Genomic DNA, 15,422 nt, shown 5'->3' on the forward strand with positions numbered 1-15,422 from the left:
CTTCTGTGTTTTCTCCAGCTTCCCCACACTGTCCGAAGACAAGGTTAATAGGAGACTAGTGGGTGTGAATATGTCTGTGATTGATTGTGTGTCTCTGTATGTCGGCCCTGTGATACGCTGGCGACTTGTTCACCTTGTTCCTTTCGCTCGCCTCTGTCAGTTTGATTGGCTACAGTCCCACACCTCCGTGACCCTCAACCGGATAAGCAGTATAGATAATGGATGGATAATCAACCCATTATCTGACTGTAAACTATGTAATCGCCCCCTTCACGATGAGTATCTACGATGTGTGTTCAGCCTTTGACACGATGACATTTAGAGGTCGTGAAGATTGGATATATTGCGCCGAGAGGAGATGAGATACAGTCGAGGTTGGGACTTTTGGGGATGGACATGAGGGGACACCAACACAGAGCAGTTGCTGTGGTAGATACAGGAAAGACAAAGAGCAGCAGTGTTAATTCGCATTCTACAATATGAGTCACAGAGCGAGAGGAGCACAACAGAGGAAGGGATGAGGCCGTGAAGATGGATGTGATCAGATAGACCACGGCACAGACTCCACTGATTACACTGCAGTGAGTAATAAAGGGCAATAGAGAGCAGATTGATGTACATCTCTGCTGCATTGAATATTGGCTTCCAGCATCCAATAGTGGTGTGTTGTGTGCTGTCAGCCAATATGGGTTGTGATTATGTTCCTCTTAAGAAAGAGGCAAAAATGGCCATGCTCAGAACTGTTGCCCTCACCCCACGATTTCCAGTGGTACTGCTCCGTGTGGTCTGTTTCGTTCACATCTGTTAAGCTTTCAGAAGACACAAATGGAATCAATGCAGATGATACCATTTTCGTGTCCGTGTCTAACGTTGTGCATTAATGAGCCTGTTGGGTTTTACTGCAGCTGAAAGTAAAAAAAGTAAGTTGAAGTAGAACATGTACTCAGCGTGAATGCTGAGCTGCAGAAATGCTTTGATTCATCGAGGATCAGAGCAGGTCAAAGTACAGTTTTCATACATATTTCAAAAAGTATGAGGAGTTAAAAAATAATAAAAAGTTGGAGCTGAACGTTTTGATAGTGGAATGGTTAGGATTGGTATGCAGGAGAAGTTAGAGCATTCACACCAATTGGAAATAAAACCTTTACAATATTATATAACATGATTGTGGGTGAAAAGGGTCAGAAGAAGAAAATTAAAAAGTATAACAAAAGTGTGGATGCTGACTCAGAATTCACACTAAATAAAAACATGATGTTGTGAAAGTTACCCGGCACATCTGATTATCGCTGTGTCTCAATTTATGTTTTAACATAACATGAAAACTGAGCAATTATGAGAATTTGAAGATTTATGTGTGTTTCAATATCCTATATATTGCAAATTACGCCCTGGGATTCCTTGGTTTAGATCTGGCCTTGCATCTCATCTCTAGAACATGCACCGGAAATTGAATTTTGTATATGGGTATGGTGACTTATGGGAAGTAGATTTGTCCGAATATGGGCAGACTATTAACTGGACTCATTGAAAAGAGTGCCACTTTAAACGTTGCAATATTTCTTCCAGTTACAATCATTTGCTCTTAGAGTAGAAAAAGAGAACTTTTTTTTCTGGCCTCACTGCAGCCAAGAAAACTATTAATGTAAGATAAACGCCCGCCTCATAGTTTATGTATCCACCACTGGGAGTCCTCTTTTAGTGTTTTAGTGTGAAATGAAAAGTCAATGGCATCAATAAACGCTCATGATGAGGTAAGTGCCGTTATGAAGGCAGCTGCTGATTCGATTCAATCCAACATGTTCATGCCATCAAATTATTTGAAAGATTAAAATGTGTTGTTCTTTTATAGACGGTTAAATGTCGAGTAACATGAGGTTTTGGATTGGACTGTGTGGGTGGAGGAGTTGTTCATAATTTTCTTTCCATATCATTTGTTTTTACATTCTCTTTTGTTTCTCTTCCAATTATCTGACATTCAGTTGTAATAATTGAATGTGAACGGTGTGAAACTAATTTAAAAAGTAATACAATGTTTTAATTTCTCCCCTTTTTTTTAAAATATATTTTTCTTTATTTTACTTTTTCTATGTCAGTGAACATCTTGTGGAAACAGGTGTTCAATGTCTTCTGTCAGAATCTGTGGAGTTGCATCATGGGATGTGCACTGTAGGACCCACACTTAAAGTACTACCCAGATGTGGAGCATTCCCTCTTTTGAAAATATATCTCTTGTTGTCCTCAACTTTATTGAAGTGCAATACTAAATCAGTGAAGTGGCCTGCAGCGCTCATAAATCAAACGTACCATCATTCTGAAGCAGTTGCTGAACTTCCTATGAATCAGAATATCATAAGACGTCTTTTCAGACATGACCTCTGGAGGATGTCCACAGATTTGCGTCAGGATTTTTTTCTCCAGAGTTTTACCTTTCACACACAAACAACGCAGCAGGGAGTGTTCAGGCGACAGGTGGCGCAGCAGGCAGAGGCAGCATGTAACGTATTCATTCCGCTGCGGAGATCATGTGTTCTCGTCTCTTATCACCAAAAGCTTTCTTACATCTTCGTCGGCATCTTCTACGTGTGGCACCGCTTTTTCATCCTGACATATTTGTATCATTGTTGTTTCTGTCATTATTGCGTCTGTCGTGTGTTAGAAATTTCCTCATCAAACCATCATCTCCTGTTGTTTTTTCGCATCGGCTCATTCGGACATTCTGCAGAGTTTTTACTGAGGGGCTGGCAGGAGACAGGGGAATGTCCAGAGGTTCTCCAGAGTTCAGTGCCTGTTTGAAACCAGGGTGTCGACTAAAAAAGTAAAGCTCTCCTCTTATGTTGCCACAGCTACCAATGTGCACTCTCCTTTTTAATTTCGGCTGTAAAGGTGAGTGGTTGTGCGTCTTTTCCACAGTTCACTTAAGACTCCACAAAGTCAGAGGGATTACTGTGACTGTACATTCTGTGCGTGCACACGCGGACACGAGTGTGTGAAGTGTGCGTTCCTGTGTGCACGGGCCACTGCGTCCAGCTCCTTCTTGCTCCAGCTCCCGTCTGTGGAGGTAATGAAGATCAATGAGAGGAAAGGTGGGGGTCGGCTGAGATCCAGGTACTGTCTCGCTGTTTCAAGCCAAAGCTCTATCGATCCCCTTGTGCTCCACTCAGCCAGAATCTGATAAAGGGCTTCTGTACGCACACACACACACACACACCCACGGTCGCACACTTTGTATACAAAACGCACACATTGCACACAAAGACCCACTCGTGTGCACTACCAGAGAAACACACCAAGTTGCTGCGCTCACTCCCTAATGCCGGGGAGTTAAGCTTCCATCACCCTGTTACAGTTTTTGCACAGTGTCTCACACACCTGGAAGAAAATGTAAGGCTCACATTTCATCATTGTCAAATAATGCTGGCTGAGTGTAGCTATTTTTCACACCGCAAAATGCCTTGTGGTGGTGCTGCCTTCAAGTGCGTTTTGTGAGCCCCTGTGTCAGAACCCAGAGAATGAAAGGGCACATACATCACGCGGATGAGTGTTGTTTCTGCCGGCAATAATGAGAGAATGGATCCCAAAACAACAGTCAAGTTTTCGGTGGCTGTTATTTTACTTTGGCGATGAATGATGCATCCACACGCTCCAACACTTCCACCCTGATGTGGAAGTACAAACAGAAGACATGAGCTGAATGCATGCACTGAATGGATAAGGGAGGGGCTGTATGTTCAATTTTATTTGTATAGCACCAATTAATATACATTATCTCAATGCACGTTACATAAGGTCGAAACCTAAAAGATTGCAGAGAAACCGAACAGTTCCCACAACGAGCAAGCTCTTTGTCAAATGTGGCGAGAAAAGACTGGAAGGAACCTCAAGCAGAACCAGACTCAATGTGGGCGGCCATCTGCCTCGACCGGTTGGGGTGAGTGGAGAAAAACGGGGAAGAGAGGAGGTGAGTGGCAAAGAGGGGAGAGAAGAGAGAGAGAGGGGGCAATGGCTGAGAATTCAGCTAGTCATACACATAAGCTGCTTTTGGACTGCAGTGAACTCCGAGATCCTCAGAACTTTCTCCGCAGGGCCTGTTCCAAATGTTCAGAGTGAGAGCCTCTAGAGTTTCTACAGACCTTGTCTGTCTGCGGGGGGATAAACAGATAAACAAAACCTACTGAAAGAACATAAATATCTCAGGATGAGGAAGCAGCGCCACACACGTACAAGACGCCGACAAAGATGCACTGTGTATATGTTTGTAGTGAAATGGGGAATGCGTCTGAACAGAAACAAATTGACCATAGAAGACACCAATGAAGATGTCAACTTGGAAAGACGACACTCCAGAGCTAATGGTGATTTGCGCAGCAGAACTTATACGTTACATTCCTGCCTCCTGCGTGTTGTGCTGCTTCTCACCGGTACGCAGCTTTCTGTGTTTATATGATTGCATCTGACCTGAAAACTGCAAGGTTGGAATATATATATATTTTTATACCAAATTCCCAGCTTCCCAACCTTCAAACATCCCTTCTGGGCAAACCTTACACTTGTGTGGCTTTTACATTATTGTTGAGTTGTAATAGCACTTGCTGCAGTGTAGCCTTCATGTCAGATGATGAAGTGTTGGAGATAGTTTTGATGCACGGCCAAACCAATTACCAGGTTGGCATTGGAAAAAAAGATCTGCTTGCAATTCAACTTTGCTGGCTCATACAGGTTTTTCCATTATATTAAATAAATGTGTTTTCAAGAGGGACTACACGGCCATCACAATAGCTATATAATGATATTCAGCCTGGAACAATGTTCGTAGTCCCTGAATGAAAAGGATGCTCCCATTGTAATCTCCCTCCGCAGAAGCTAGGGGAACGATCTCGCTATCTGTAAGAGGGAGTGCCAAGTTCTGACTCCAAAAAAAAACAAACCCTCATGTGATCACATCATCCCCAGAAGCCTTTTTGAAAGATGTGCACTACCCCAGTATGTTCTAAGAGGTGCTAATTGTCTCGGCTTTCCTGGAGATGGGTTTCCAAGCGAAATAGTTCAAGAGAGATTAGATAACAGCACTTTCAAGACAAATAGCTCCTTTTCTCGCTTTATAGGGTTTCAAGCAATTAAAAGAGTGTGTGAATGCCAGAGCCTGGCTCAGTACCGCTATTTCATTTAAATGAGCGAGCCGGAGAGGCTGTCCCCTTAGATGGGTGGTGGCTGGTGCTCGGCCAGTGTTTTTGCATGTCTCCCTCTGATGAGAAAGAAAGGTGAGGCCGTTCAGGAGACCGAGCTGGCCCCGCATCTGAGCCAAGCGCTCGTGTCTGGGCCCAGAATTTGCAACAAGCTCACAATTAGCATGACATTGCCGTTAATGCTCTGCAAACTGCACCGACTGCTCCATGATGCCAAACATGCATTGAATTAATTGACCTAATTAGTGCAGCAAGGAAAGACGAGAGCAGGCTTGCTTTTACATGGTGGTGTGCTACTTCTTATTCACATCACATTTGAGCTGTGTGTGTGTGTGTGTGTGTGTTCTACATAAAGTTCAATCCAGCATAAGCTGTAGGCGAATGTTAGCCTAAGACACCCTGTGTTTGCGTCTCCCTTCGCCAGAGTCTGTTTCCCTGTCACTGCAGACATTTCTCTTTTCTGCCTCCTCTTTGTGAGCGAATGAGACAAGAAACTTCTCCTGGCTCAAAGAGATGCACAGAGACGTCTTGTCTTTTTTTTCCGCCTCCCCGCCCCTCTCCTGTCGATCTCTCCATCTTCTTATCATATGTGTTACCATGTCCCCCGGGCGAGGCTTAGGAGGCGCTCGGAATGGATGGCGGGATGGTGGGTGGACAGACAGGAAACACTTGTCACCCATTACGACGGAGGAGAATCACATTATATGAGTCGCGAGGCATTTTTTCCCTGAGGCGGCCCGATATGCCCATCACACAGCCCAATCCACTTAGCGGTGATGAGGGCCACTTGTCACATTCACGTCACCGCGCGAAGAAGATAAATCCGACGGGGAAAACGGACAAACATGCATGCAGCGGATGTGCGAGCGCATTCAATTGTTTAAATGCATGCGTGCACATTCCCAGGTCCTCACACAACACTCGTCTCCTGCTCTTCAAGGTTATAACCAAGGCAATTCAATTAACTCCTGACTCGTGTAAATTCATAACAAAATAATAATAATGCGGCAGGAAGGATGACAGCACTGAAGTACAACCTGAGACTCTTTTCCTAGAGTCGATATGCTCTGTGTCGCATTTGAAGTTTAAAGAGATACCTCACACTTAAATGTGCTTTGAGCTGTAAACTGAATCATATGAGTGTGCTTTGATTGATTAATGCTGAATTTAAACATTCAATCTAGATCCATGGTGTTAACATGGCTCATATCGCCATCTAGTGTTGTAAAACCATTTTAGACCTAGCTGGGCCAATGCTTGTGTTGAGTCAACTGTTTAGGACGTCTTGATGACATGATATTTACATTTGTTTGAAAAAGTTAACATCCTCTAATCAAAGGTGGCCAGCCCCCAAACACCGCGACCACTCATGGGAATTTGGAAAGTTGCGCTCACTTTCAAATATATCGTGAAATAAACAGCTAAACCACTGCATCGTCTATTTTCCAGAGACGTCCCCATCCTGTCTTGCCCCTTAGCTGTCTCCCACATCGTTTCAACCACTGCCTGAGACAGTGGCCTATGTGGGGGATCATCTGTGACAGCGGCTCAAACGGCTCAGGACCACCGTGGTCTTGGCCGTCAGGAAACTCCGGCGGCGAGAAGCCCTCTACTTCATACGACGTTTTGCTGCGAAAAGGTGTGTGCAGCCACTGGAGTCGTAGTTCTAGACAACATAGATAACTTTGGTATATCATATGTGTATGTGTCGGGGGTGGTGCTTTGGTAGTCGTGTCTCAGGCCCTCCTCCCAGCACTGTGTTGTGACATCTTTGGAATTTCCAGGAGAGACACTTCACCCAAAACTACGTGGTGAGGTTACGCTTCAATGTTTTCTGTTGAATTATCAAGCTCCAACTTGTCACATGCGGACCCTTCATCAGGACCCCTCGGCCTCACTTTACAATGCACTGGGTGCCCCTGCATTGTCATTTCTTTCAATATATATCTTTTGGGTCCTGACCAACTGTCTACATGTGATGACTTGGGAGCATGCTGAAAGCACACACATACACACACATCAGACATGGGAAGCTCAGCCCTGTTGTCATGCCCTGCCTCTCGGCGCGGTGATGGTGTTATGCATTTTTATGTTGGGCCGAGGCCTCTCTCTAAATAGGGGCGTCACGGGTGCGGGGTTCAGTAACCTTGTGCTTTATTGTCTCGGGGCTGGAAAATGGGTTTTATTCCAGGCTGAAGATGAGATAAGGCTCTGTCAGGAATACTGGCCTCTCTGCCTCTTACCCTCTCGGCTGGAGGCTTATTGCGGCAGAGAGGACTAACATTCCATCTCTCCCTCACTCTGTCTTGTATAGATTTTCCCTACCGGCTCCGTCATTACATTTTTGACGCTTTTGTTCCTGCTTTGACTTTCATGTTTTCTAACTTTTCTCCTCACACCCTCAATTTCACCCATCTTCATTACGCTGTCATTAAACCGGTTCTGATTTCATTGCAATCATTTATCATTCCATTGCGCGGATTCATTATCTGGATCTTTTATTGCTTTTTCTCCTCGGCTGCGGTCTTCTGCACAGGCTGACCCTGCAGTGACATGGCCCCAGTGTGTTGGGATTGTGCTGTACTGTGTGCATTTGTGTGTCGGCATGTGCGAATGAGAGAAAGACGCCTGTGCATATTACTCCCATTTCAGACATTTGACCTCTAATCCTACCCCCTTGCATACAGTGGGACTTCTCCTATCTCTGCTTCACCCCCCCCATCCTCCCCGCGCCGTCCCCTCTCTGTCTTCCCCAGCTGAGGCCACGTCCCATGGGGTCACATCTGGTGACAGGCCTCCCTCCCTATAAATTGCCGCTGCTGGATAAATATGTGCGCAGCTGTTAGCCAGTGCTGACACTTTACCTCTGAGTGCCCCCCTCTGTTGCCCAGGGTTGGCTGGTCATAAATTGTCCCGGGCTGAGAGGCAGGAAGATGCAGTGACTGTGAGCTGCTTCCCGATGTTTTAACAGATCCTCCTCTCTGTTATATGCTGCGGTGCAAGACGTTCTGCAAAAAAAAAAACACATCATATAACATAACATTGAAAAAAACACATTTCAAACAAGTCTTGCATTTACAAAATTTGACTATAAAGCCTCAAAGTCCAAAGCATGGTTCAGGGGTGTTTTACATAAAGCTCAGAGACATGCTCGCGTACAGCTTCACCCAACCTTCAACCTGCGCGGAGGTCCAATCAGCCAGAAGTGCAGGAGGTGCAGGGTCTTTCAGCGAAAAAGTAGAAAAGTATAGGCTATAGTAAAATGTGCTTAGGTGTCAAAAAGGTATACTCACTCTTTGATACTTGAAAGTGTTAGCAGCATTTTAAATTCCTGCTGGTCCAGGTGGAGCTACCTTCTTTTGTATTGTAATGGCAGATTTGCATTTGTGTAATGTTAAATAGAAGAACAGATATGTATTTAGAAGAAGTAGATAACAAATGTGTTTCTGTGACTTATAAAAGTTGCAGAGGGGGCTATAAGTGTTTATGACCCCCACATGTGTGTCTTAGCAAATGCTTCACTGCAGGGGTTACTTAGTGTGTCTGATAGAGAGGGGTGAGGGGAACTCTGCATTGTATACAGGACTGGGGTCTTTTGATGTTGTAAATCTAGATAGGGGATCTCGGAGACAGATTGTCTCACACCAGAGAGGCACACCAGGGGTTAGGGACGGAGATCTGAGACAGGAACTCTGCCCAACCTGGTCAGACATCAAGAGACTGAAGTGTACCTTTTGGCTCCTCGCGGGGAGGGGCTTCTGATTGTATAAGTGAAGTGATTCTCCTGTGCTCTGTGCTCATTCTGTACACGTCACACTAGGTGACTGTGTGGGGTGAGCCCACCTGCAGGTGTTAGAATTGAACTTTCCTAGAGACAATGTTATGTGTGTATTATTATACAATAGAGTATCATTATTAAACAGAAACTGCCACCACAATTTTGGCGTTGTCGGCAGGATCACTCGTGTGAGCAGACACTCTGGATCTCAATGCTGAGGAAAGTCTGGGACTCATACCTCAACAAAATGAGGGCCGAATGCTTGAGAGCCAGGAGTGCACTCACTGAGGTGATCCAACGGACCTGGTCTGGAAAACAAGCATTGTCTCTCGGGTAAGTAAAATTAAAACGTTTCGATCTTTAGGAAAAGGTCCAATGTTGTGATCTATTAGGAAAAGATCCACATTTGTTATGACCTTTAGGAAAAGGTCCAATGTTATGACTTTTAGGAAAAGGTCCAGGAAAAAGAGATTCACTCATTCATTGTATTGAGGGACAGACGTGTCTGCATGGCAAGGTTTTGGAAATCGGTGTAGGATCCAGGAAGCTTCGTTTCGATCTTTAGGAAAAGGTCAAATATTATAAATAAGATTGGGCTCTGATGTCGGGCTCATGACTAGTAGTTATTATTAATATATAGTAATATTATTATTATTTTGCAATAGAGGTGTAGCTGGGACAGAAGGACCAAGGCCAGGTCCGGATCGTCTCAGTACAGCAATCTGTTGAAAATCTGATAATTCCAGTACATTTTATACCTGCATGCGAGGTGCTAAAGAGAAGTGTGAATATGAGATTTCTCTAAGGCATTATATCAGGCAGAGTATTTAAAATGTATTAAGGAATCAAAAACGTAGGAACAATAATTGAGAAATTTGCCAAGTGATCAGGAATTACAAGAGGTAATTACAATTGACAACATTATATTGGAGATGGGTTTTTATTGTTCCTTACAAAAGCATTTTTTGAAGGTTGGGTTGAAGGTTAAAAGCATTTTGGTGTTGGTTGAAGGTTTAAGGTTACTAACACTAAAACACTAATAAACTAAAAACTTAACAAATTTTGTTGATGATATGTGTGACTGTGAAAGAAGAAACATGTAGAATTTGATGAAACTAAACTGAGTATTTAAGCTGAGGATTTCAGCTGAGAAAGCAGAGGAGAAAAGAAAAAGAGAGGAATCTGAGAATCCTCAAACTGGAGAAAAAGGTGAGTATATGTTTAAATATATTTGGGGTATAATTGGGTTTTTTTAAAAGCTAATAGTAAAAGGAAAAATAAACAACCTCATAATAAATCTTAAAATAAATTTTTAAGAGATAGAAACGATTTGGTTTAAAAATTAAATTAAGAGACTTTTAAGTTCTTTTCCCATATAAGCAGAACTTTATTTTCCAAATTTCGTATTCTGCTGAACAAACCAGAGTTAAATTTATAAAATGAGAGTCGGGTTCACAATTGCTGAGACAACCTATTTGAGAAAATAGGTTTAAAAATAGAGAGGATGACTGTGTCTTTTCCGAGCATGGGAAGTTTGAGTTTAAATTATCTTTGGTAATTCAAAACTAAACTGCGTGTGAAAAGAGAGAAATAAAAAGAATAAGAACGAAGTAGAGAGGACAAAGAAAAAGGAAAATGAAAGTAGGGATATTTGTGCTGGATTGAAGAGTGTATGGATGTTGTTTAACTGAAGTGAATATGCAGGAACTGAAATAATCTCCAGTCTCAGTGTTTCCGACTAGATTCTGATCTGGACTCAGCTCCACCAAGAGGTGGGCAAGAGAATGCCCTGGGAAGCAGCGCACACAGTGCGATTGATTAGCGGTGAGCTGGGGACAGTGAAGGAATTCATCTGGTGAGGACACTGAGATGGAGAGAGAGAGTTTCAAGCACGTCACTATAGTAAGAACACGGTTACACACACACCATGTGAATTAATGTTAGACATAGAACAGATGATTAAGATTGCTATTGACCATTGTGAGCTTGATTAGAAGATCAGTAGAGAGAGGCCTACTGTACTTTATGCTAAATATTTTCACAATGATGTGTATAAACTAATGCCCGAACACACAAATCACAGTGAGTGGTAGAAACATCACATATATTTGTAGATTCAGGAACCGGAATCAGTTAATAGATGTGAAGAGTGATATTACTCCAAGAATGAATGTTGGATATCTCATAATGATTGGAGCAACAGGTCTATCAACAGTGATAGAGAGATGCACTGTACAATTGCTATTTTTCATGATGTGGTTGAAGGAGATTGTTTAAGATTCATTTTTGTTGTCACCACACTGCCTGATAAATCTTATGGGTAAAGATTTGATGTGTTCATTGAGTAGTATGTTAAATTTTAAACACCGCAGGGCATTAGAGGTAACTGGAGTCCAAATAACATCTGCATTTGTTAGATAGAGAAAGGGGGATTTGACACTAGCATATCAATGGGAGGTCTAGACTCTTTTCTACTCTCTGGAAGTAACACCCTCTTGCGAAAGGCAGAGGCAGAGAGACTTCAGACAAATGTGAACATAGATGTTATTTACTCAGAGAAGCGGACTTTTAAGTAAGAGCAAATTAAGTTTAAAAAGGTTATAGAGGAAGTTAATTAAAGAAAGTAAGTTGGTTGTATTGAGATAGTAAACACTGTGTTGTCTTAGTAGTTTTGATAGACTCATTGGCTAAAAGATTTGTTAAAATATCAACTTTTGATTAAAATACTACTGGAGGGGAAAAGACATTAAATACCAATAAGATATTTTAAAGAGGGTTAAAGGTTAATCGCAAACGATTTTCCATAGTGATAAATGAAATTAGGAATGTTGAACTCATTCCTGAATGTGGTAAATTTTTTGATAAAATATATTACGATTTTTAGTTTTGGTGTAAACATTAATGATATTCCTGAGTTGAAACAGGTACCGTCATGTTTGTGGACCGGGCACAAATATGTTTTGGGTCTGATCAAGGGATAAGACTCAAATAGAAAAGAATATCTGAATCCTCGTATGGAATATGTAAAGATTGTCTGTTAACACACTATTTTTTTTCCTGTAAGGAAAAACAAAGGAAGCAGAGCTTCAAACAATGTTTTAGAGTTTCGACAACTGCTGAGAGAGCTGTGATATTTGATGTGTGATATGTGACGCTGTGATATATGACTTTACTGGTGCCAATATGCTGATAGGGTGATTTTGCTTGGGCAAAATACCTCCCACCTTTTAACAACCAGGTGGCTCAGATATGGAACAGTATTGCCTTAGATGATAGACATCACTATTTAGAGATGCAATGTTTTTAACTATGCGACTCTCTTCCCTACATCGGTAGGGATAGCCACATGATTGCGTAGCAGTTTTTCTTAACTAAAGAGAAAAAAGTTTTTTCTCCTAGTTTAGAATTAGATTTTAAGAGATAACCAGCTAATTATGCAGGAGTGATAGTTGTTTGGTGATAAGTTCAGCATCAAAGGATGCAGCAGCTGAGATAACCAAGTGGGTTTACGACTGTGTGATACAATAGAGGCTAAACCACTCCCATCACACTATTGTGCATTGACTGAAGAATGCAAATATGCTAGGGACAAGAGTGTTAAGAGCAACACTAATAGCAGGTTTGCATGGGGGTGGCATGTGATTTTGGCCGAGTTGATTGAATAGGAGATTCATGAACCTATTTCACTTCACACTCATCTGTGTGCTGATAGATGCTGTGTTATTATGCAAACTGTATGCAGTCTGCAAATGAGGAGAGCGTATTAAAGATTTTTAATGATAACACTTAATGTAGGTTATAGGAGCTATAAACAAAGGTCAATCGCAATTAAATAATTTTGTAAGAATACAGATTTAATTTACTACGTTTAAGGAATAAACTGGTTGGTGGATAACAGTTGTGTTTGGTGGTTGACAGACTTATGATGTGGGTCGCATGGATGATATTGTTTAACTTATGTATGTTTCTTCATTAGTTTGAATTGACACATGACTGTAGTCAGTGTGTCAAAAGGGAGGAATATAGATATAGGATATTGGGTGTACAAAAACAACACTCTAAACAATACTCAATAAAACTTTTTTTATCTGAGTCGTGTAATTGAATTACAATTAAAATAGGTAAAGAAATCCAGATTCCACAAAGTGAAAAATACACCACCAAGCAAACAGTTTGATCATTTATAGAGGAATTTGATAAAGATTAAATTGAATTAAGTAAGTTAGATAAATAAATAAATACTGTCTTGTTCTTGTTGACATGTATGCTATGCAAGTAGAAGCTTTCCCCACATCTAGACAGGATTCTTCAGCAGTGGCGCAGACACTGCTCGGAGAACTCATTCCACGTTGGGAAATTCCAAAAAGATGTCCACTGATAATGGTACACCATTTGTAAGCACAGCTTTAAGGATGCTGGTGAGTATGGGTATCGACACGAGGCAACATCGTGCCTATCATCCCGCCAGTGGCGGGGCAGTGGAAAGAAACAAACAGTGGAAGGAGACAACAGCACATTGAAAAACGAACTGGTAGATATTGTGTAAACCTATCCCTGTACTCTTTAAAATCCACAGGCAGGTGATGGACTCCCTACCGAAATCCATAGAAAGGAAAATGCTGATCTGAGACCAGGAGACAGGATTGTGTGAAGGACGTGAGGAGGAAACCAGGAGAGCACGTCGATGGAACGAGTGCAAACCAAGTGCCTCTCACCACACAGACGGAGGAATCAACCTGAGACATGCAAGCCATTGAAGGAGGATTTCCGGAGCCACGAGTGGATTCTACAGGACGGAGCGTGCGTTGTGTCAGTGTGCGAGCCTTCAGCCTTCAATTGTTTTGTGTTTGCAAGCAAGGAGAGGTGTGGAAATGATTAGGGCCACACGTCTCTAATCTCAAGAAGAGGCAACACTTTGAAGAGGGGGTTGGCGAGGGGCACTGCTGATACAATAGCGCCGAAGGGGGAAAACAACGACACCTGATGGGACGACTGGGATGCAGTTCGAGGGAAAAGATGGTTTCCCTGTTCATGAACACCGTCATCGTCGTCCTGCCACCAATAATATGGCATGTGAAACCTTGGCAGGAAGAAAAACGCGAAATATAACTTGAGCATCAAAGTCAGAACAAAAGGAGAACTCATGTTCAACTTCCTGATGAACTGACAAAGCCTGAGAATGCATGGTTTGAGTCCATGAAAATATCAGAGACCCAAGCTCATTTACAGATTCAACTCATTGTGTGTAATCAAGAGTGAGAGTTCCACAGTGTGAGTGTCTCCAGATGAAAGGTTTTGGAGGACTTGCCCGGGGGAGCACTGTGAAGAACACACACAAACAGATGAGTTTGCTCTGGAGATGGAAGATTAACATCTTTAGAGGGGGGCTGGGTTTCCAACTCTTTCTCCCACTGTCTAGGGTCAGGAATGACTCTGCATCACAGGATGGCTTTGAGAAAAGATGCTAGCCAAGAAGGTGTTTGTCACATAATCAGGACGAATTGTGGCACATACACAGTGAACATTTTTGACAATATGATGCATATCGTTTCAAATTTTAAATGACCTATTGTCCAGAGAAAGAACAAGGACACTTAGATTCCTGAAGGGCGGAATTGATGGTCACGCCTACTTTTGAATGATTGCAAAATATGTTATTGAAGTTTGTTGAAACCTATTTGAATTTTCATGTGTGTACTAGTGTTGTTGAACTGTTGTATTGTCTTTTGAGTTTAAGACTATGGTTATTTCCTTAATCAAGTCTATGATTGGACGATATGTTCAACTTCCTGAAACTCATCTATCCTGGATGCTTCCCTTCCAGGATGATGAGATGGTATAAAGATGTATAAAGGATATTGAGCCTTTTAGGCTCAAAGGGGGAATTGTAATGGCAGATTTGCATTTGTGTAATGTTAAATAGAAGAACAGATATGTATTTAGAAGAAGTAGATAACAAATGTGTTTCTGTGACTTATAAAAGTTGCAGAGGGGGCTATAAGTGTTTATGACCCCCACATGTGTGTCTTAGCAAATGCTTCACTGCAGGGGTTACTTAGTGTGTCTGATAGAGAGGGGTGAGGGGAACTCTGCATTGTATACAGGACTGGGGTCTTTTGATGTTGTAAATCTAGATAGGGGATCTCGGAGACAGATTGTCTCACACCAGAGAGGCACACCAGGGGTTAGGGACGGAGATCTGAGACAGGAACTCTGCCCAACCTGGTCAGACATCAAGAGACTGAAGTGTACCTTTTGGCTCCTCGCGGGGAGGGGCTTCTGATTGTATAAGTGAAGTGATTCTCCTGTGCTCTGTGCTCATTCTGTACACGTCACACTAGGTGACTGTGTGGGGTGAGCCCACCTGCAGGTGTTAGAATTGAACTTTCCTAGAGACAATGTTATGTGTGTATTATTATACAATAGAGTATCATTATTAAACAGAAACTGCCACCACA

The sequence above is a fragment of the Hippoglossus stenolepis genome, chromosome 17 (genome assembly GCF_022539355.2).
Source record: "Hippoglossus stenolepis isolate QCI-W04-F060 chromosome 17, HSTE1.2, whole genome shotgun sequence".
Lineage (NCBI taxonomy): Eukaryota > Metazoa > Chordata > Actinopteri > Pleuronectiformes > Pleuronectidae > Hippoglossus > Hippoglossus stenolepis.